The following is a 22,866-nucleotide window of genomic DNA, read 5'->3' on the forward strand; positions in this document are numbered from 1 at the left end:
CTTGTTGTAAGGAGAAGATTCTTTGATGAAGAGTGAAGACTACACTTATCTCTCTATGTGAAGGTAAGTCTTTAGAACATAGTTAAGGATTATGGTGATTTAATAAAGTGGCAGATTCTCCTTCAAGATCTATGACTTCACTAACCCTGGGTAACCGGCTAGGTTTCTAGTACCAGGCATGCTTCCCCTCTTATTGAGTGGGTCTTAAGTTCAATTAGAGAACTATTGGTTGTCCCTAAGGTATGAAACCACTGCATCATTAGCCCTGTCATTCGATGCCAGTGATTGTTTTATTGTGGCTCATAAGTGTCATACTGGGTAGTATTGGTGGTTGCTCTTCTCCTGTTAAATTTTACAAGGCACCTGATGGTACCATGAAAGCTAATCCTTAGGATGGAGGCTTTTAGGTCAGTTCATCTAAGGGGCCTCTTGGCCGTGTCTGAAGCATATGGTGTCTTCAGCGAAAGGGAATTACCTTCCACCTCTGGGGGCAATCAAAGGCAATAGCCTGTTAATGTTGCGTGGAATCTTTTGTACAACCCTGACCAACAACTTAAAAGATTTTTGTTAGTTGGTCTTTGGCTCTTAGAAAGAGCATTGTCAGCTTGGATCAGAAAATTTCGTTCAAACTATGTATGCACATCTATTTTAGAAGTTATACCCATAAAGTCTCACCCACATGACTGCCTAAAGATGAACTGAGCCAAGATCACAACAATAGGTGTGCTACTACCTATGGGAGAAAGTCCACAAGGCATCAACTAAAGAATGCTGAGATTGAGAGAAGGGTCATACCAATTGGTTATCTAATGCTAAAGGGTCAGCCCTGAAAACATATACATATAAGTAATATTATATGGACTGAACAGGTTTCTAAATTTATGTATTTAGAAACACACACACTCACATACACCACCATCACCACCACCACCACCACCAACAACAACAACAGTAACAGTTAATGAAAAAGAGGCCATGGATTTGAAAGAGTGGCAGGAGGGATATATGAGAGGATTTGGAGGGAGGAAGAGAAAGGGGCAAATTATGAAATTATATTATAACCTCAAAAAATAAAACAAATACTTAAAGTTGCTGTGGCCTTTGAAAGAGAGGAGGAAAGAAGGACGAGAAGGAAAGAAGGAAAGAAGGAAGGAAGGAAGGAAGGAAGGAAGGAAAGAAAGAAAGGAAAAGGAAAGAAGGGAATGAAGTCAATCAGACAGAAACGGCATTTGACTCTGAACATAAAACATCTATCTACCAAAAGTTACTCAGAGCCCAGTGAAGTTAAGTTGTTGCTTACAAAGCCTTAATGGGCACCTTGGATCCTAACACATTGGCTGTCTCACATTATAAGCAGTCTGTCAGCTTTCTAAAGAACGAAGACCCTGGGGCTGGAGAGATGTCTTAGCTGTTAAAGGCTAGGCTCATGACCAAAAATATAAGAACAAAGACCCTGTCCCATAACTCTCCATTCCTATTAAGATCTGTTCATATTCTTAAGTTTTTAGTAGCTTACATTAAATTTTAAGCATATTTTCTCTACCAAAATTAAAAATAAACTGTTGACATTAAAAAGTAAAAAAAAAAAAAAAAAGAATCCTGGGCCCCATGAGGCAGACCTCAGCTCCTACCTGCTTTCTACACAGCTATTACATAGTGTGCTCTTCTTATTTTAATTAGCTCACAACTGGGCCTTTCTCCTTCTACCCTTCATTCCTCACAGTCTGTTCCCAATCCCAACAGGCCCAGTGCACTGCTAAAACAGAAGTCAGAATCTGTTGCTTCTCTATTCCAACTCTCTAAATGGTTTTTATCAGCTTAGAACAGAAAGAGATCCAGGTCATGTTGAAGCTCTACAGATTAACCAATTTGGCAGACCCTGGGACACAACTATTAGCATCAGCAGGCGACTTGTTAAACATACATGCACACTGTGCTGGCATCAGAGTGCCTGGAGAAGAGGTCCTGAACCCAGAAACCTGTATTTCTGATGACCCCCTCAGGACGTAAAATCCCTTCCTGGCTGATGTTTAAGCATTATTGGGTCTTCCTGTTGTCTCTCAAGACGACAGTGTAACTGCTCCAAGAGCCCACTCTCATTTCCTATGATCACATCTAGGACATTGGTTCACTATCCATTCCATTACCAGAAAACGTGCACATACTGAGGTGCCGAGAGGTAGGAACTCAACTTGCTTTCCTGGAGGGAAATGTATGAACCCCACACTCTTGCAGGTTGTACCCTGCCCAGATCACTGTCATCCACTTCTGAGCTGTCTCCTCACACACCCTACAATTTGCATGTCAATTTTGTTTACTGTTTGACTTCCTCTGGAATGAAAGCTGCATCAGAGCAAGTATTCTTGTCTATTTTCCTTTCCTCAACAACTTTGGGAACATACCTGACAAACAGTAGGGTCTCTGTCATGTTTGCTATGTGAGTGAAAATGATAGAACAACATAATCATCTTTTGTGGTTAAGATGTCAGAATGCTTATCTTATGTTTGAAGCACAAAAATCTGTTTCTCTCTTTTTGATGCTCTTTGGGCTAGCAACGGAGAGAGGACCATAGATCTATGCCACGCAAGAAAAGTAAAGTTCATTCTGAAACTAATGACAAGCTTCCAGATGGATCAGGCTGTCTACCAGGGAGAGATCCAAGCTTTTAGAGCTGGACATTTTATGATTTTAGTAACTAAGCTGGAAGTCAGCATCAGGAATAGACTAGTGCCAGAAATATAGTTGATTAAAGCATGCTACAGAAGAAAAGGATCTTATATTAAGAACTCTTGTGTCTACATTATGATGTCCCTGTTAATTTCTTCATCTATTCCATCCATACACATATATGGCCATCCCACACATTCATCCATTCCACCCTATCAATATATAGATTCAATTCCATCTACCATATCCATCCATCCATCCATCCATCCACCCATCCATCCATCCAATATTCGACTTAAAAATGAACTGTGGACTCCAAGATTAGGGTACTTGACTGGGTCTTTGAACTTTCTAGAGGGTGCAGTTTAATAAATTGAGCATAGAAATGTGCAGAGTCACTAAAACAACCACATTTTTCTTAGGGTAATCCTTACTCGAACTATCTTTCATTTGCGCTCCCCCAAATGGTTTCCTTTTAAAGCACAACTGTTGGGAATATTATTTTAAGGTGTGTTGCTTTTGTTTATGCTGAATTTGTTTAACTCTGAAGTTGTGATACTTTGGTTGTCTCGAACACCTAATGGTTTAATAAAGCTCTGAATGTCCAGTAGTGAGGCAGGAGAAAGGATAGGTGGGATTGGAGGTAGAGAGACTATATAGAAGAAGAAAACTGGGAGAGAAGATTCGGAATAGTAGCCCAAGAAGGAGGAGGACATCAGAGGCCAGCCACCCAGCTTCACAGCAATCCATGGAATACAAATACCTTTTAAAGAAGTAAGAGAATGGGAAAAACACAGAGGCTAAAGGGTAGACAGGATGATATAAGTTAAGAAAAGCAGGCAAGAAACAAGTCAAGCTAATGCTGGATGTTTATAAATAAAAATATTTATATTACACACTCTGTGTGTGATTCATTTTGGAGCTGGGTGGTGGGCCTCCCCAAAGAGTCCAAAGAGCCTAATATCATATTACCACACACACACCATAATGCAGATGTTTATCAGCTAAGTGGGAATTCATCAACATGGAACAGTGGATGGGTTTGAAAGGTGAGGCTGCAGGTGTTCGGGTCTTGTCACTAAAGCTAGTGTTTTCAGCATCACCTTGAGCAATGAGTGCAGTGATGAGCTATTTAGTGACAAGAGTTAGAATGCAGAGCTTTACCCTTGCACTAGTGCTGTGCAGCAAATGAGCCAGGTGACGTCTGGAAATGTATGAGATCTGTATCGTCTGGAAGACCACATTTATCTTTTGGTGTTGTACGATTAACATGAAGAATCTCAGCAAAGCCTAGTGGGAAACCTACATGAAGCACTCGGTGTGGATATTAAAGGAAAATATACATACAGATGTCGCATATTCAAGAGATGGGGGCATCTTTATTTTGCTTTTGTAGCGTCATGAGATAAAAAGGATTAACTCAAAAACAAATATGAATCAGATTCTGCCAATGGTAATGCCCACATGCAGGGAAGCTAATGATGCTGTCAGGAAGAGCATGTATGGCAAGGCAATATTCCGGAAGCATCTCTTACGTTTTAAGAGACTGGGGCTTCTGCTGGACCCCACAGCCAAAGTTACTAAGTCACCTCCAGGTCACTTAAGACTGTTATGATACCATGTATTCAAATTCTTGACTTAACCTACCTTTAAGAGAACAATGTAACAACCAATCTTATCTGCCTTGAATTTTCCATGTGATCAGCTTTTGCAATCTAAGCTAATACATAGCTGTAATCTTAAGTTCTGCACTTTTTCATACCCCTCACCCAGAGTTACATTTGCATAATCTGCTGAAAGCAGCAAATACAGGTGAAAGCGACTTCCTAAAATTTACAATGACAGTTGAAAGCATCCAAAATATGGATATTGGTTGACAAATGATGTGGATTTATCATGATGGCGCTTATTATCTAGGTCATTTGGGATCAGGTGGAGGCAGTGACTTAATCCCTTGTAAAATTCTTTTAAAGATTTCTGTAAAGTATCCTATTCCCTCATGTGATGAATTCTGCACTATTCAGAAAAGACAGAGCAAAGCCCCTTGTTAGGGATGAGACACCATAAACACAGTCCCAGACACACACAATCAGCACACACTGACAAGCGTACCACTCACACAGACCCAACAGCTAGTTATAGAGACACATACAAGCACACAGGCAGAAACAGACAGACACATACAGACAGAAGACACAGACCCAGGGATAAATAGATTCACAAGACAACCTTCAGGCAGGTAGAGATTTAGATTCATGCAACAGACAGAAGAAGGAAGACACAGGAGAATGAAGTAGAAAATTCAAATCTGGACTCACTCTTAGTTAAACGACTTCAAGAGGAAGTGCTTTAGTTCTTAACACAACACCGATGCATTGTCGGTAATTTGAGTCGAACCTAACGGTCATAATCTGCGCAGCACAGGAAACTGCAGAGTCTCCTGTGTTTGGAATTTAGGGCATTATCTCAATTTCATCAGGCATGAACCTTGACTGGCAAACTTAAGGCATGCAGGCTTCCTAACGTCTCAGGGAGAGAACCACACAGCCGAGCTGCAGTTTCTCCACCGTGTTGTTAAAATTAGGCTGAGTAGCTTTGAAGGCCGTTCTCTTTTGCAGCTCGCTTCTCCATGCTGCTTAGAAAAGACAGCAGTGAATGGAAACTGAACAGCAAACTGTGTTCTCACCATCTGTCTCGAAAGAAGTATGATATAGGAGTGACTGTCACTCAGGCTGCTTGGAAAGGCAAGCCATTTATAAGTGTCTCCAGTCCTGATTGAACACTCCACACAAAGATGAAGGAAACTATTAAAAAAAAATACCTTCTGAGGTGATTTCCAGGGCTGGCAGTCCAGTAAAAAGGCTTCAGGCATCAAGTTCACGACATCTGCTGATAATGTCAATGTCTTTATTCGACCGGATTAATTAAAATGTTGAAGATAATAAAGATAAAAAACTGTCTTCCATCCCTCCATCCTTTGGATTTCCCTGCAAGAATCTCGAAAATTTGGAGAGCAGGTTGGGGACCAACGTATTCATCATTAGTGGTAACTATTCTCATAGCTTCAAACCCTTTCAAAAGCCATACCTGTAGCAGGCAATCTGGTTTGAAGCAGGGAGGAGAGTTGCACGTGTTGAAAAACTGAGTCTAACAAACAGAAAAGTGTCAATTTTTAGAGCAGAGATGACATTATGCTTCAGAGCCTGAGGTAGGGAATGAGTGAAGAGTGCATGCCTTCAGTCCCCCTCTGCTAGAATCTCTAGCACACTGTCAAGATACCAGTTTGCTGGCCTACTTCTGACACAGAAGACTCTGTTCTTACAGGGAAAGTATTTGCTATACTATACTTTTTCCCATCCTAGCAACATGAGAGTTCGCCTTTTTGGGTCATATATATGTATAGGTCTGTATTGTGCGTGAACACACTGCCTGCTTTTATAACCAATCAAGGCTCTGTCCTTGCTCACCCGAGAGCAGAGATTATCAGTTAAACAGGCAACCACTCTGCTCAATGCCCACTGCTCAGTACCCTGCTCCTTATGGAGGGGCAACATGTCTAGCCTTGGGCAAAACTAGGTATAGCATCTATTCAAGGATTCCTTCAACAGTGGCCTTTTCAATTTAAAGCAATACAGAAAAACTCAGTTTTGTTGCTAGTAATAGAGGGACGATTTTACAAGGAAACATAATTTGACTTAGATTTTTTCCACCTTCTTGTAGCAGTGTGCTGTATTTTAATAGACTTCCCATGTATTATGCAAACGGAATGCTTTACAGACTTGTCACAGATGGCAGTTGGAAGTGACTATTGGCTGATCACTCCTTACCACGTTCTTTTTAAAAATGACAAGCTTTATCAGCCTACCCATAATCCCCAAGTTGAGCATAAATGACAAAATTAAAAGAAATTTGAAAAGAATTTCACAGGGGAGGAAAGGCAGCATGGCTGGGTTTTTGGTCATGTCCTCCAAGTCCTTGCTTTAGGAACCTGATCCCTGTGCAGGGGGTTGGGAATTGGGGTTGTGAGCAAGAATCCCTAGTGAGAGAATTGGTGCTGCCCTCAGAAGATTGGGTTGCTTAATCACAAAAGCAAGACGATTTCTTTTATTTTTGTTTTAACAAGATGAAGTCTGCCTTTCTTGCCTCCTCTTGTGCGTGTGTCCACTTCCTTTTCCCTTTCCAGCACGTCACGATGCAGCGTGAGTGCCCTTGCCCTACGCCTTCACTGTGTGTTTAGCCTCTCCTGCCTCCATAATCGTCAACTTCTCCTTATAATTTTTCATTTCTATTTGGTCTGTGGTCGTCTCTTATAAGAACAGAAAGTGCTATAGAGGCTGTTCTTCAAAGAATGACTATAAAAAAACATTTTTCTTACATGGCAGGTGAAAGAAACTTTCAAAACTCTTCACTGAAGTTTTGAGTGTTGGGGGCGTGTAACACGAGGAAGTGGCTGGGACAAGGGAGGGTAAACATTTGAAAGATCTGGGGCTGTTCACATCCTACAGAGTTCTGAACTGATGGCTACCAAGACTGCAGGTCTCATTGTCACCTCTGAGTCTCCAATGTTCTCCCAGATTGGTTTCAGCTTCTCTCCCCCGCCAACCCAGTTTTTGTTCAAGATGTCATTTGTATCTCCTGAAGTAACAGCTTTCCATCCATTTATCACATCCATTGGCCTGGCTCCTGAAAGGCAGCCTTTATTCCATTTTTATTCATGATACCTTTCATTTATCTGGCTCCCCTGAACATCTCCATGTAGTTCCAAATCATTGGCCAGAAGAACCCTCTATTTTCAATGAAAAAAATTTGGTTGTAAAAACTCTGGTTATAGAAGTCCAGGCAGAGACAAAATTGTGGATAGGACAGGAGAAATCCCTTGAAAATCATGAGCAAGAAATACCATGCTGCCAAGGCTTCAAAGGGGATGACACTGGGAAAGGAGCCATGTGGAAACTCTTCAGGGAGTCACCAGTTACTGAGTCCACAGACTCTGCCCTGGTGCTCCCTGGTGATGCTGTAGCATCTTTCAAGGGCTCTTCATTTTTGGTCCTGCTAGCAACCTAACCAATGTTTTCTAAATCCACATCTTAGAAGCAAACTGTTATCCCACAATGTCAGTGTCCAGCAGGAGAAAGATGACAGCTGACCTTCCTTTGAGTTATTGTTCATTTCTGCTCTGATCAGCTGCACTGGGATTGATGCACACTGAGGTAAGAAGATGGAGAAAAAAAATATCCCACAGACTAGCAGTAGCAGTAGTTTGAGAAGAAGATGTGGGATATCCTATATGACAATGTAGTCACAGGCATGTCCCCAGGAATCCTTCCAGATTAGTTAATGGGGTGACTTTTAGAAAGGGCTAAAGATGAACATGTTAGATTTCACTTATATTCAAATTTTCTTGAATGAACATTTAGTTTGCCCAGTGTGTGTTCCTGATAGGAGTTGGAAAGTAGAAGACATAACACATATGGTCTGTGTATGTCACTGTGTATGCATGTTTGCACTCTGAAGAATGAGAGAAAGGAGCGCGGGAATAGGAAAGCAAGCACTTTTAGAGCAAGCTCCTCCATCCCCATACAGCTCAAGGATAAAGAGATACTGCTTATAAAATGTACACAGCTAGCTGAAAGGTGTGTAGTTGTTAAATGATAAAAGGGATTCAGACCTGAGAATTCCCAAGCCAAGGAGCTTTCTAACTCTGCAGCATGATATTTTTATCTCTATACAAGATCTTTTATCAATTGAAACAGGACTGAGGATCTATTATACTTTGTCATTTCATAAACAATGCTTATGGCTAAGGTTTTTTTTTTTTTTGGCTCAAAGGTCATCACCCACAAAGAGCCTGTGGGTCACTCCCTTCAGAATGTTTCATCCTGTGCCCCAGTGGTCAATTACATCATGATTTTGATTGTTGTCTATTCCTGTGTGTGTTGTCACTTTGTGTATCTGTTTCCACATCGTTCTCTACCTCCAAAATATTAAGTTCCATGAAGGCAGACATTGCTTTTCTTTCTCATGCCTGCCTCCCCGTTTCTACAATCCTGTCTAGGATACAGTAGTCACATGGAAATACCTGTGTGTGTTCAATAAATGGAATATTATGATAATAAGTGTTAGGATAGAGGACATACAAGGACTTGTTTTGGCCACATGATTATTGAGGTGTTGCGAAGTTTAATTTTCCTCTGGCTCTCCATTTTTCCAAAAGTCCCTCCCTAACTTGTAAATGGTATCATTATTTCTACCTAAAACAAAAGTGGGGACTCACTGTAAAAGGAGCCAGAAACATCTGACTCAGATGTGACTACCTGTGTGGGTGTGCTCCACACAAACTGTGATGTGACAGAGAGCCACTTGGCATACAGATGCCACATCCCAAATACCCTCTGTGTTTGTGGATATTCCTGGAACTTTGTGACGGGGAAGAAGTGTTCATTCTTATTTTTGGCTCTGGCAGCCTGCAGAAGCTCCCTGTCACTGGTGCCGGCAGGTTGTGGATAGGGTCTACTGTTTATTACCCTATCTATCAAGTCCTATTTATTTTTAAAATAAACTTTTAAGTGTACTGTAAACTCCCTTCACAAACAGATTTGTCCTCCTCTTTTACACTTGACAAGACTCTGAAAGGAATAGTAATTTTGTCTCATAAATATTTGAACTTGAACCTTTTAAGAAAGAATTATACTTAAGGTACTCAAGAATAGGGAAGGTCTCTGCGTCTCTGCCTAAGCCCTTCTTCCACCACTCATTTTACCACCTCTTTCTATCTTATTTTTTCCTCCTTCCCTGCCATCCTTTTATTCTTCTTATATTATCTTATTGGAGATTCTATACTATACCCTGGACCAAAATCTAGCTGAAGACCACTACCTGCACTGCACTGTTCTTAAGTATTGTGGTGTTATGTAAATGTATTTTTTAAAAAGCCAAAGGGGCAGCTCAGCAAACCTAAACATTGCAAATCCCTGACTTGTCCTCTGTCATGCAATCCTACAATACCATTCAGCAACACTATGCAAAGCTGATTAGAAAGGGCATTGACATGAGAGGATATAAAGGAGTTCAGCATTTAGAGTCATACTTGCTTTGACTCAATTTAGACTTCTTAGTGTCAAGCCTTCAGAAAGTCTCTTATCCTTTCTCTCTGTTCTTCTTCATAGGAAATACGAGGATAATAATAATCCTTTGGGTGAGTATTCAGGATATTTTCTAAATATTTCCAACTTTTTCCCTTCTAAGAATGCCCCATCAGCCCTTTGTTTAGACAGGTTGTCTGATGTGTTATAGCTTACAGAATTGAATGTAAATCTTAGTTTAAAAACTCTTTCTTTAACCCTAACTGTGGGAATGGAGAGATGGCTCAGAGGTTATTGTATGTAATTTTACTATGTTAAAGCCTTCCTTCCTTTTTGTTTAAACAGAAAGGGGAAATGGTGTGGGAGGCCCTTATGTCTATGTGTTGCTTTTATTGGTTAATGAATAAAGAAACTGCTTTGTCCTGTTAATAGGGCAGAACTAAGGTAGGCAGGGAAAATTGGACTGAATACTGAGGGAAGGTGGAGAGAGAGAGACAACGTAGCCCTGCAGGAGATGGGTACCCGAACTTTAGCAAGTAAGCCACAGCCACGTGGCGATACACATTAATAGAAATGGATTAAATGAATATAAAAGTTAGCCATTAAGAAGCTAGAGCTAATGGGTCAAGCAGTGATTTAATTAATACAGTTTCTGTGTGATTATTTCGGGTCTAAGCTAGCCAGGCGGCCAGGAACCAACAAGCAAACCTCCATCCAACAGGTTAAGAGCAATTGCTACTGTTCAGGGAGCTCAGTTTTTGTTCCCAGCACCTTCCTCCGGTAACTCACAACCACACATAATTCTTCCAGGGGACCTAATGGCTTCCTCTGGCCTCTGTGGGCACTGCCCTCATTTGGTACACATGCTTTGGCACATATATACACATCAAATAAAACTTTTCAAAAAATACCCTATGTCTTCCATTTCTACCTTTTAACCCTAGTCTGTCTGTCTGCCTACCTAACTATCCCCGTGTGTGTGTGTGTGTGTGTGTGTGTGTGTGTGTGTGTATAGGAATATAGGTTTGCTGGAAACACTGCAAGGAGCTGTAGGCTGTTTAGTAACAATTGTGCTGCCTGTATCTAGTTTTTCTCCTTTACCTGTGGATCTGCTTATATTCTCCACAGTCATGGAGAGACATTTTCATAGAAAAAAAAAGTAGAAAAATTTAAAAAGCTTTTAATAGCCCAGAAATTCAATTGCTTTCTCCTTAAGGATCCTCTTTGGTCATCTTCCCATATTTGGACCATTATCTGGTGACAGTGCATGATTTTCCTGATTGGACAAGCTTAAGTCAAGTGACTGCCCCTTTAATCATAGAATAATTTAAGGCATTGAGATCCATGAGGCCTTTAGAACTAACCCATTGGGCATAGAGGGGAGATTGGGAGGCTTAGTAGTCATTCCAGGGTATTCATTACATATCTTTTGAAAAAACCTTATAGGAAGATAGGAGAGATCATAGTAAGAGAACTACCCCCTTCACTGTGAGCTTTGTACTTCAGAGCCAACCTCCATGGACACTCCACATTGACTTCCTGTGGTTCAGAAGCAAGAGTTGGCTGGGACTGCTTGTGGTTGCGTGTGAAAGTAGAAACGAAACTTCCTGGGTAGATTCCTAGGTCTCAGTCAAAGCCCTTGGCCTTAGAGGACCATGTATTTAGGTATCTCATCTCCCAACCATGAGAGGGCACAGAAAATGGACAACCTCTAGTTAACTGATGAACTTTTCCCAACCATGTGGGAAAAGTCACTAAATATCATCACGTGTAATAAACAAAGCATTACAATGCTCTATGAGTCAGAAACCTCTGGAGATGATCTGAATTCTGCTTTGTAACGTGGGAAACATTTGCAAATTCCTAATATAAAATGTGACAATAGAGGAAAACTGACTTGCTATTCTTGGCCACGCCAGTTGTGCCAAAGGGTATCATGGCTGTGGTGGACAGGTGTTGGACACTGAAAAGCTGTGGCAATTTCACCTCCCAGTCCTTCTTCTATTTTCACTTGGCTCAGAAAATTTCATGAAATTATACAAATCCCTGAAATCTAATATTTTTATGTGATAAAATTGTGTAAGAGGAGGGGGTGGAAGAGAAGTTTAGAAAATATGATGACAGATGGCAAGTGGGCTCAGGCACATAGCGTTCCTATATATAGGGGAGGGGACAATCTGGTTAATCAAGGGGAGGGGGAGCATTTTTTAAATTTAGATCCAAGTATTTTATATATTCAGCACCATCATGTGTAGTGTAAAAGCGTACTGAGGCAGCTGAGCTGGGTAGAATTTTTAATGTTTTTCTTGGTTGGGGGTGAGCTGTGGGATCTATATTTTCAACAGCTTTACATATTATTTCATGGTGTCTACATCTGAAAACCAAATTGCATCCATAGGTTTGGGGGTATGTCTTTTGAGAGAGGATTGAGAATATCTATTTCTAGAGAGAGTTTCTTCCAGGGAAATCTGAAGGCATTTCAAAGACTATGGCCATCACATAACTTAGCGCATTTAGAGAGTTTAGGCAAATATTCTCAATGACGATGGCCCTGGAGCTTGAGTGGAATGAACGATGGCATGGCCGTGAAGAGTCTGGAGAGCAATGCCCGGCTTTACAGAACCCAGGATGGAAAGACAGGTTATCTTGCATAAACCACTCCAGATCTTTGGATCCTAATTTAATAATTTCCAAAACTGAGAGTTTGGGGGTTAAGGAGATGGCTGAGTAGGTAAAGATGCTGCTGCACCAGTACAAACTTCTGAGTTTAAATTTTAAGAATCCTCATAAAACCAGATGAGGCACCGTGGATCTGTTATTTTAGCACTCCTGCAGTGAGATGGGAGGCAGAGGCAGGAGAATCCCCAGAAGGTCATGGGCCAGTCAGACTAGGTAGTTCACAATCAAATAACAAGAGAAGACGAGGACTGGCACCCCAAATCTAAGTGCCTTATCCTCTCTCTAGTAGGAAACATCTAGGGTTGAAGGGACTTTGGGGTTGGTTTTCCCAAAAAGAACTTATTTTCCATTATGTGTTTGCCTTGATTTGCTAGTATTGGTTTCATTCTAAGTTAGCACTCCTTTAAAATGGCTGCAAGTGACATAGTTAGTGACATGCCTCTTATCCCCTGCTCTAGTTAGTTACAAAGCGAAGATTACTTCTTGAAGTTGTTTTAGAGAAAGACATCTTCCCAAGAGATGTTTACAAATCCTGTATTTCCATATCCTTGTCCAGTCTAAATTGGCTTCGGTGCCCATCTCTGATTATGACCAGGGAATGAGTCTTCCATGTGTTATAGGAGAGACTCCTAAAACTATAGTTATCTCAGCAGAGTAATTGTATTAGCATGAATGAAAATCAAGACAAGAGATATATTTAAAGAAAGCAACCTTGAAATTGTATTGACATATTTTTTTTTACCTACTCTATGCATTTAAAAAAGATCCAGGAAAAAAAAAACATGACAACAAAGTAGAGGTTTCATATGAAAGCTATTACCACACAAAGCACATAGTAAGCTTTCAATAAATATACCTGCTTTGGGCTAACATTCTATCTGTTAAACATAGCAAATGTGTTTTTTAGTTGTCAACTAATTAAAAAGAAATTCCAGGTATTTCTGGTGTTGCCATAGTGACATAAAATCTACGAAAATAAGTTTCTGTTTTAGTACAGTGGTTTTCAAACTTGGCTGCATCTTGGAACTAACTAGGGAGCTGTGAAAAATACTATTGCCAGAGTCTCCAACCAGAGATGCTAATTTGATAGATTTCAGGGTGGGGTCGTGGGACAGGGAGGCTTATCTACTTTATCCCTTACTGAATTTCACTGCCAAGCCAGAGGACCTCACGCTTAGGAGATATGAGTATGGCCACTTCTTGCTCTTGAGCAGGGCCCAAGAGTTCCTTGACTTCCTTTTACAACACTCTTCCCTGCTTGTCTAAACTAGTTACGGCTAGAGTCTCCTATCTGAGCTGGCACTGTCAGAAATACCACACACTCTCTATTACAGTATGAAAACCGATGAATGTGAGGGTGGAAACCAAGAGTGGGGAAGGCCCACTATCAATATGGTGTGTGAGAAGAAAGGGATGATAGATAGGATAGGAAAGAGAAAATGAGAAGGGAGGCAGAAAGCACTTCCTTCTGGTGCTGGGATGTGGTTGGAGAGGCACTTGTAGGCACTCCGAGTCTCAGCATCCCACACAAACACCCATGCTCACACAGACACGTCATCTGAAACTCTTGCCAGCTTTTTCCCACTCAGCCCACTGACAACCACTCACTTAGCATCTTCCTGGGAATTTATAAAACATCTCAAACATGAATAAATGAGAAGTGACTGAGTTTGTTCATTCATTCACACATTCATTTATTCATATTTTCTATAACTATTGATTGAATATTCACCTTTGACCAGGTACACTGGCAGATGGCAAATGAACAACTGTGATCAGAACAAGAGCTTTCAGATTTTATCAAAGTCCTGAATTTGAAAAGCATTTTGGGCAATGATCATGAGCATGATGATCTACCATCTTTTCATATAAGTTCTTGAGTTCCAGTCTCTGCACATTGCTGAATGAATGGGGAGTTGGATAAATTAATGTGTGACGGAAGGGTAAATGAAGAGTAATGAATAGGCAGATAGAAGGGCAAAGTAAAATGATATTGTTTTGAAAAGATGGATGAATGTCATTTCATTCTAGGTCTTATGATCTATGGTTTTAAGATAACTAAGTAGACCTAGGTTTGGTGGCACATCCTATACTCCCAGCATCCAGGAAGCAGGAATGGGAAGAATAAGATCAATCAGTGCTACACAGTAGGATAATTATCTCAAGAAAGAAATCCTACCTCAGATGGCATTATATGCTGTGCGTGTTGGAAAGGTAATGCATGTTTGCACGCAAGGAAAGATGGGGTTGGAGAAAGTCTGTACCCAAGGTGCTAGAAACCAAATTGGGTAAAGACTAGCATGATAGAAAGGTAGAAAAATGTATAAACACTTTGTATCACGAAGAATGCAAAACATTCAAGGGCTAAAAGGCACTGCGTTTTCCCTGATGGTACAGATATGGACAGCAGGCTCAGGACACAGAGTAGTAGTCACTACTGCAAATGGATGTAGCACTGACTCTCAGGGATATTAAGGAGCAGTGTCTAGTGTAGACTTCAGGTACTAAGTGGAACTCAGTGGAAAATGACCTATAAGTACTGTGTCTAGAGACTTTGAGTTGGGAAAACTAAAGTAGAAGGGGGCTAGTGTTTGAAAATGGAAGAGGGTGTGCGTGTGCGGATGTTTCAGATACGGTTGAACGGGTTGAATTTGTAAGAGTTAAGAGAAGTGAGAAAACACCCTAAAAGTCTGAGGAAAAATGTACTTTTAAAAAGCACACACACACACACACACACACACACACACACACACTATCAAGACTAACAGTAAGCCAGGCACTCTGATAGTCACCTTGCAATGATTCAATGATTCCTTCCATATGGGGGTCAGAGTGGTATATCCGCACAGCCGGAACTAAGAACAGTATAATCTGGTTCCAGAGTTCTTTGGTTACCTCTTTCATACTGTCTTATTGACCAGGTCAATAATAAAAAATTAAAAGGAAGAAGACACAAGAAAGGGGCTGGTTGTGAGGTTCAGCAGAGAGCTGTTTGTCTAGCAGGTCTGAGAACTTGGTTTTAAAATGCACATTTTAAAAAATTATATCCTATTACTTGTAATTGCATAGTTCCCAGAATTAAAATTGAAATCAGATTAAAAGAATAGCTGATGTTGAAAGAAAATCCAGAAAAAAATATATTTTAAAATAAATTTGATAGGAACATAGAGAAAAAAAGAAATGTCAATAGGTTTTCTTCCCTAGAAGGGAAATTCTAGGGAACTTTTGCTGGAGTTAACAACTAGTATCTTATAGGATCCCATAGAGAACCATTTTTCTTGTTGGCTCTGTCTCATCAAAAGTAATGGCAACCATGTTAGAAATAACCAATGGATAGGAACTATTTTTATTATTATTATTATTATTTTTTTCAGGGTGAGGTTGAATGTTTATTCAGGGGGTTATGGAGGAGGAAGGGTGAAGGGGGGACAGAGAGAGAGGGGGGAGAGAGAGAGAGAAGAGGAGAAAGAGACAGAGAAGTGGGGAAGAGAGAAGTGGGGAGAGAGGCAGAAGCAAAGCTGCCTCTCAGAGAGGAAGATGGAAAAGAGCTGGATAGGAACTATTTAGGAAAAGAAAAGTCATTTTTTATTGGTTAAGACACCATTGAAGGAAGAATTACTGATTTGGAAAATGTGATATCCCAAGAAAAAAAAATCTTACAAAACTTCTTTGAAATGTTTTTAGTCTTATCAAGAAAGGCTCTCACTGTGTACCCCTGGCACACTTGGTACTCACTTCATAGTAGAGGTCGACCCCTTGACTGATAGCATCTTCCTGCATTGGTATCTAAGTGCTGGGATTATAGGAATGTGTCACTATACCTGGCTCAATATAGTTCATATTAAAAGTTCATTATTTAGAAAAGTAAGAAATCCTATAGATATGCTTTAAAAAGGTTTAGGGATGTGCACATTTATATGAGAATGCTGCCAACCTTGCTGTGGTGCCTCAGAGATGATTTCAAATTCTCAATTTAGATCTTGAGTCTTCTACCTTTCTAAAGTGATGCATATGTGTGACATGAACACAGAAGGAGAACTATTTAGGGGCAGGAATGGTACCAGCAAGTGGGGGAAAGGCTGTATGGGGGAGAGCAGTTGGGGGAGATTCGTCATATATATGTATGAAAGTGTCACAATAAAACTAAAAAAATTAATTCTAACTAGAGAGATACTAAAGAAAGAAAAACTTGAGTATGCATTTTTTATAAGTAGGAAAATGATAAATATATGAAAGTATAGAAAACGTTATGACTTTGATCATAAAGGGATTATCTCTTTGATATTTGTTCCCCTTGCTTTGTTATTATTCTAAGGTTTTCTTGTGTGCCACCTCCCTCTGTATAGTATACCTCCTTTAGCTTATGGGTGAAGGATGGGTCATTACACAGTTCTAAACCCAGCACTGTGATCTTTCCACCTGGTCCAGATAGCAGTACAGGAGGCACACTGATTCAAACTAATCTCTGGAGGCATGAAGTGCTTTTCTGTAGAAGTTAAAAAGGAGAAATCCTTGTTTATGTGACTTAGCTCATCATAACCCTTTTTCTTGCCATTACCTGTATAGATTTAAGTATCTGGCTGACTAGCTGCTCTATTGAAAAGCACAGCTCTACCATTCACCAGCAAGGTCAAGGAAAACACAGCCTGTGCTATCAATAATTGGCAACAAACTAGGAGATCTTGAATTACCTGAGAGTAGCTGCTGTGGTTCGTCTTGCTCAAAGCTCATGTCATGGATGAGGAAGCACAGAGCTCAGACACCTGTTAGCAATTCTGATGCATCCATGATAAAGAGATTGCTTTGGAACAGATATCCTGAAAGGCAGAGAGATAATTGGAAATGAGACAGTTAGGTCTTCAATGGCACAATGGAATTGCAGAAGCAAATTCGCCTGGAGTTGAGCACACTTGTGGGCTGCCAAACACTAAGAAACTATACATCTTTATTATTTTCTTGTTTGAAATGATTTTAGTGGTTTTTTTATGAAAATGGCAACTATCATTTACAACCTACATCCTCCTTTTGTGTCATTAGCATCTTTGGAAGATTGATGTCTTTGTCTGCATGCTGCTCCTATAACTGAACACAGTAGAATGGGTAATTTATAAAGAGTAAAGGTTTAATTAGCATGCGGTTTTGGAGGCTGTTTGGTACAAGGTCAAGGCACCATATCTGGTGACAGCCTGAAGGTTTTCTTGTGAGTGGTGAATCTGCAAAACTCTGACCTGTCAGAGGCTATTATATCGTGAAAGGGATACTTACAAGAGTTAGACCTAGCTTTTGTAACAGCCTAATTTCAAGATAATGAGCTAGTTCATTCATCTATTGGTCCTTGGAAGGATTAACCCACTCATGGGGGTAGAATCTCTTGAAACTTCCATGTGGTCCACTACTCAAAACATCCAAGTGGGAACTTGATTTCAAGATGAACTTTGGTGAGGACATTTAAACCATAGCAGCTACTATCCTTTTTCTAACTTCCTGCCAGCTATCCAGTGGCATAGGTTTTGTTTTCTTTGACCTTGATGGTGAGTGCCAGAGTTATGCTTTCTAAGACAGTAGTCACTAGCTGACTGTGACTCTCTAGATTCAAATACAGTGAAAGTTAAGTAGAATTTAAAATTGGCTTCCATAGCTGTCCTAGCCACACTTCAAATACTTAACAACTAGTTGGATAGTGTGTTACCTTCTTAGCCAGTGTACAAGGAAAGCATTTCCAGTGTTGCAGGTGATGCTCCTGTATGGCAGTGTGTGAGTACTTGTGTGTAGGGCACAGTGAAGAAGGGAGAGAGGATGAGAGACAGGGAGTAGGGGAAAAAGAGAAAGAGAAGAAGGTTAGGCATGTTAGAGTGGGAAACGTGGTGTGTGTGTGTGTGTGTGTGTGTGTGTGTGTGTGTGTGTGTGTGACACAGGAGAACCTCAGATATCATTTTTGAAGTGTTATCCACCTGTCTGTCTCTCTCTCTCTTTCAACAAGGTCTCTCATTTGCATGAAACTTACCAAGCAGACTAGGTTGGTCTGCTAAGGGTCTCTCTAATATTACCCCTGTAGCACTGAGAGTGCGTGTGCATGCCTCCATTTCCAGCTTTCGTGGATTCTGAGAGATTGCACTCTGGTAACCATAGTTCTATAGTGTGGTGGTTGTAAAAAAATGGCCCCCAAAGGGAGTGGCACTATTAAGAGTTGTGGCTTTTTTGAAGTAGGTGTGGCCTTGTTGGAGGAAGTGTGTCATTGTGGGGGATAGGCTTTGAAGTCTCTCTTGCTCAGGCTTTGCTCAAACCAGTTCTTGTTGCCTTCTGGTGAAGATGTAGCCAGCACCACTTCTGCCTGCATGCCACCATGCTCCTGCCATGATGATAATGGACTTAACCTCTGAAACTGTATGCAAGCCATCCCAATCAAATGCTTTCCTTTTAAGAGTTGCTATAGTCATGGTGTCTCTTCACAGCAATAGAATCATAACTAAGACACATAACAAGCACTTTACTGTTTGAGTAATTTCCTCAGCCCAGGAAACCTGTGTTCTCATTCCACCATGTTGCTTCAGATAACCTCTGTCTTCCCCTGAGCATTTCCTCTTCTTTTTCTTATATTCTCTTATCTCTGCCAGAAGAGAGACACTAAAGTAGGAGACTGTCGAAATCCTTTCTAGGTTTAATTTCTTTTAATATTTTAAAAGTATTCTTTGTTTTACATGTAGATTTTTCCATTCTTGAGGCCTTCTGTGCAATGTGGCATTGGACCATATTTGGATATTGAATTCTGAGATCAAAAGCTGCAAATTGAGAACAATTTTCTTCCAGCAAAAATAATCTAAATTTAGGTGCAGGGATTTGTATCACTTATTTTTCTATTGCTGTGGCAAAACTCATGACCAAGGCAACTTATAAAAGAAAATGCTTAATTGGGCTTACATTTTCAGAGAATTAGAATTCATGATGGTAGAACAAAGACATGGCTGCAGGAGCAGTTGATAACTTACATTTTAATCCACATGTAGGAGGCACAGAGAGAAAGAGACAGACAGACAGACAGATAGACAGACAGAGACAGAGAGACCAAAAGAATGGCAAGTGCCTTTTGAAACCTCAAAGCCTGCCCCCAGTAACACAGTTCCTACAATAAGGCCATACCTCTTAATCCTTACTAGACAATTCCACCAATCAGAGACCAAATACTCAAAAAGAAGAGCCTACAGAGACCATTCTCATTCAAACCACCACAGGTCTAAGCAATGTATGGGCCAATTTCCTTTACTTAGCATCAAAACAGAAGACAAACAAAGGGCACAGCACTCACCCTGATTGTGTCACTACTTTATAAATGAATACATTGCTCACCAAAGAGTCCAACGGAGGTGAGAGGAAAGAATGACAAAATCAATATAGTCCTATTAAAAATAGTTTACTGTAAATGCGTTCTAGATGGTGAACTAGTATTTGGTCCTTAATTTATTCATTATTATTCATTTATTCATTCAAACACTTCAGTGTTTACTACATCCTAGGCAGTATATTAGATTCTGAGGAGGCAGCAGCAAAACAAATGCTTGTTCTGTTCATCTCAGTAAGGAGATAAAGCAGATATTAAACCGATAAATTCAGAAATGGTAGTTAAGGCTGTAGAGGTGACACCCCAAAGATTGCAGGAACACATGATATAATAATCACCTGATCTTGTCTGAGCAGAAGGGAAGGTTTCTGAAGAATGGTTTCCCTGTCTCATTCAAATTCCTAAGGAGAGGTGTCAGCAGCAGCAAGAGCAGACAAGTGTATTAGTCACTCTTTTTTTGTTGTTGGGACAAAATAACTGACAAAGGCATTTTAAAAAGTAGCTTGTTTTGGCTCACAGTTCAAGGGTATAGCCCATCATAGCAGCAAGAGCTGGGGACGGCTACTCACATCACATCTATAGAAGTAGAAAACATTGAGTGATGGCACTGAGCTTGAGTTCGCATTTTTAAGACGACCAGGACCCCAGTCCATAACTGTGCTGCTCATGTCTAGAGTGTGTCTCTACCCTCACTTAACCTAATCTAGGTAATCCCTCAAAGGTGCTCTGAGATGCAAGTCTCCTTGGTGATTCCAGATGCTGTCATCACATTGTGTTTCTAACAGGTGAGTGTTGCAGTCTAGAGGGTCCAGCTCGGGCAGATCCTTGTCAATCATGACCATAAAATTTGACATTATTTTAAATTCAGTGGGAATCTTTGAAATTTTTCAAACTAGCAAGAGTAACATGATCACCATAGGTATTAAACACATTCCAGTTACATAGACAACGAGGAAGAAATGGATGGAAGATGTACACTCTCAGGTAAGTGGACTCAGTTGGAAGTTACTCCTTTGGGTTGGATAAAGATACATGTACCTTGGATGATGGTGTTTGAAGAAAGGAGGAAGCAGTGGATGACTGAGGCATAGCTGGGTAGCAGAGTTCGAAGAAAGAAGCAACTGAATGTAGAAATTCATTGAAAGGGATATGACAGAGTCATTTCATTGAAATGAAATCAATGAAAGAATGAATCATTGATTTAACCTTGTGGGCCTGAGAGGGGTCTGGTTTCAAATCAACTGAGAATATGAGGGATATTTTTAAAGTAACACTAATGCTTCTTTTGTACATGTCTACATATGATAAACATAAATTTACATGTTCACATGTATGGAGTTACATGTGCAGGTTCTTGCACACATGGGCTCATGTGCATATGAAGATTTGAGGCAAATGTTGGGTTTATTTCTTGATTACTTTCCACCTTACACAATGAGGCAGGCTTTCTCAAAAAAAAATGCAGTTTGCCATTCAGATGGTGTGACCAGTTAGCTTGTTCTAAGGATTCCCCTTCTCTACCTTCTGAGTTCTGGAATTACAGGAATCTGCTTTGTTCACTTGGCATTTGTGTGAACTGTGGGGGTTCTAGCTCAAATGCTCAGGCTTGCATGGCACACAGCACTTTCTCTTCTGAGCCATGGTACCAGACCTGCATCTGAGATTTTCACAAAGCAAAATGCCATGTGATTGTTTTTGGTTTACCAAAGTAATGACTGTTACAACCCTTATGTGCTTTATAGTTCATGTTTACACCTTTGTAATGAAGACAGCCCCCCTCCAGTCTCTGCCTTACCAGTACTTTGCATAACGAGAAGAATGGGCAGCTGTTGTGATGCCAGATTTATCTGTGTCCTAGAAAGACAATAAAGAAATCAGGAGTTGAAGAACAAAGGAAATGACCCCATTCTTTCTTTCTCTTCTGACCACAAGACAGAGACCATAAGCAGTGAGTGGTCGGTTCTACTTGATAAAGTAATTGCCAGGATAGGCTACTGGAGTTGAAAAATGAGACTCCTACATCAAGGTTACCTTTTTTTCATCAGGCCTCAGAGCAATCTTGCCTCCATCTTCTTTCTCTTACATTTTTCTTACAAATTTTCTTACTAGAATTTTGTCTGATGTATTTACATCTGAATAGCAGACTATCATTACTATTTTATAACAAGTAATTTAGCCTCACTAATATTATCAATATTACTGACTGTTTAGTTTGTTTTTTAAATTTTTATATGTATCTTTTTTATTTTTATTCTTTTTTTAAAAACTCTTTATTCATTTTACATACCAATCCCAGTTCTCACTCCCTCCTCTCTTCCCATTCCCTCCACTTTCCCCCAACCCTACCCCCATCAACTTTTCAGAAAGGGTAAGGCACATTGCTTTGAGGAATGACCAAGGCCCTCCCTACTTTATGTAGGCTGAGAAAGGTATCCATCCAAAGAGAATGGGTTCCAAAAAGTCAGTACAAGCAGTAGGGATAAATCCTGGTGCCATTGCCAGTGGCCCCTCAGTCTGCCTCAGCATTTCAACTGTCAACCATATTCAGAGGGACTAGTTTGGACCTATGCTGGTTCCTTCTCTGTCCAACCAGAGTCGGTGAGCTTCCATTAGTTCAGGTAAGCTGTTTTAGTGCGTGTACCCATCATGGTCTAAACTTCTTTGCTCATATTCTCACTTCTTCCACTCTTCCACTGGATTTTGAGAGCTCAGCCCAGTGCTCTGCTGTGGCTCTCTGTCTCTGCTTCCAACAGCTGAGGAATGAAGGTTCTATAATGACATTTAAGATAGTCACTAATCTGACTACAGGGCAAGGTAAGATTGGGCACCTTCTGCACTATTGCTTAGGGTCTTAGCTGGGGTCATCCTTGAGGATTTCTGGGAATTTCTCTAGTGCCAGGTTTCTTGACAGCCCCATATGTTTCCCTCAATCAAAATATCTCTTTCCTTGCTCTCCACCTCTGCCGTTCCTTTATCTTGGCTATCCCATTCCCTCAAGTTCTCTCTCCCTCCTTCCCCCCTCCTCCTCTCCTTCTACCCTTAATTCTCCTCTACCTCCATGCTCCCAATTTTCTCCAGAGATCTTTTCTATTTTCCCTTCT

The 22,866-nt window shown here is 40.5% G+C and overlaps 1 long non-coding RNA gene across 2 annotated transcripts in view; it reads right to left on the reverse strand.

The window, feature by feature from the left end:
• LOC121437906 overlaps positions 1-22,866 on the reverse strand; it is a 150,756-nt gene that overhangs the window by 116,779 nt on the left and 11,111 nt on the right. For both annotated transcript variants that reach the window (XR_005973015.1, XR_005973016.1), the window contains exons 2-3: positions 21,561-21,619; positions 17,121-17,246 (exon numbers count right to left, since the gene is read on the reverse strand). This is a non-coding gene — a long non-coding RNA (uncharacterized LOC121437906). The remainder of the gene's footprint in view (positions 1-17,120; positions 17,247-21,560; positions 21,620-22,866) is intronic.

This window comes from Microtus oregoni, unplaced genomic scaffold, assembly GCF_018167655.1.
Source record: "Microtus oregoni isolate MIOR12 unplaced genomic scaffold, Mior012 000002F_ref0000024, whole genome shotgun sequence".
Lineage (NCBI taxonomy): Eukaryota > Metazoa > Chordata > Mammalia > Rodentia > Cricetidae > Microtus > Microtus oregoni.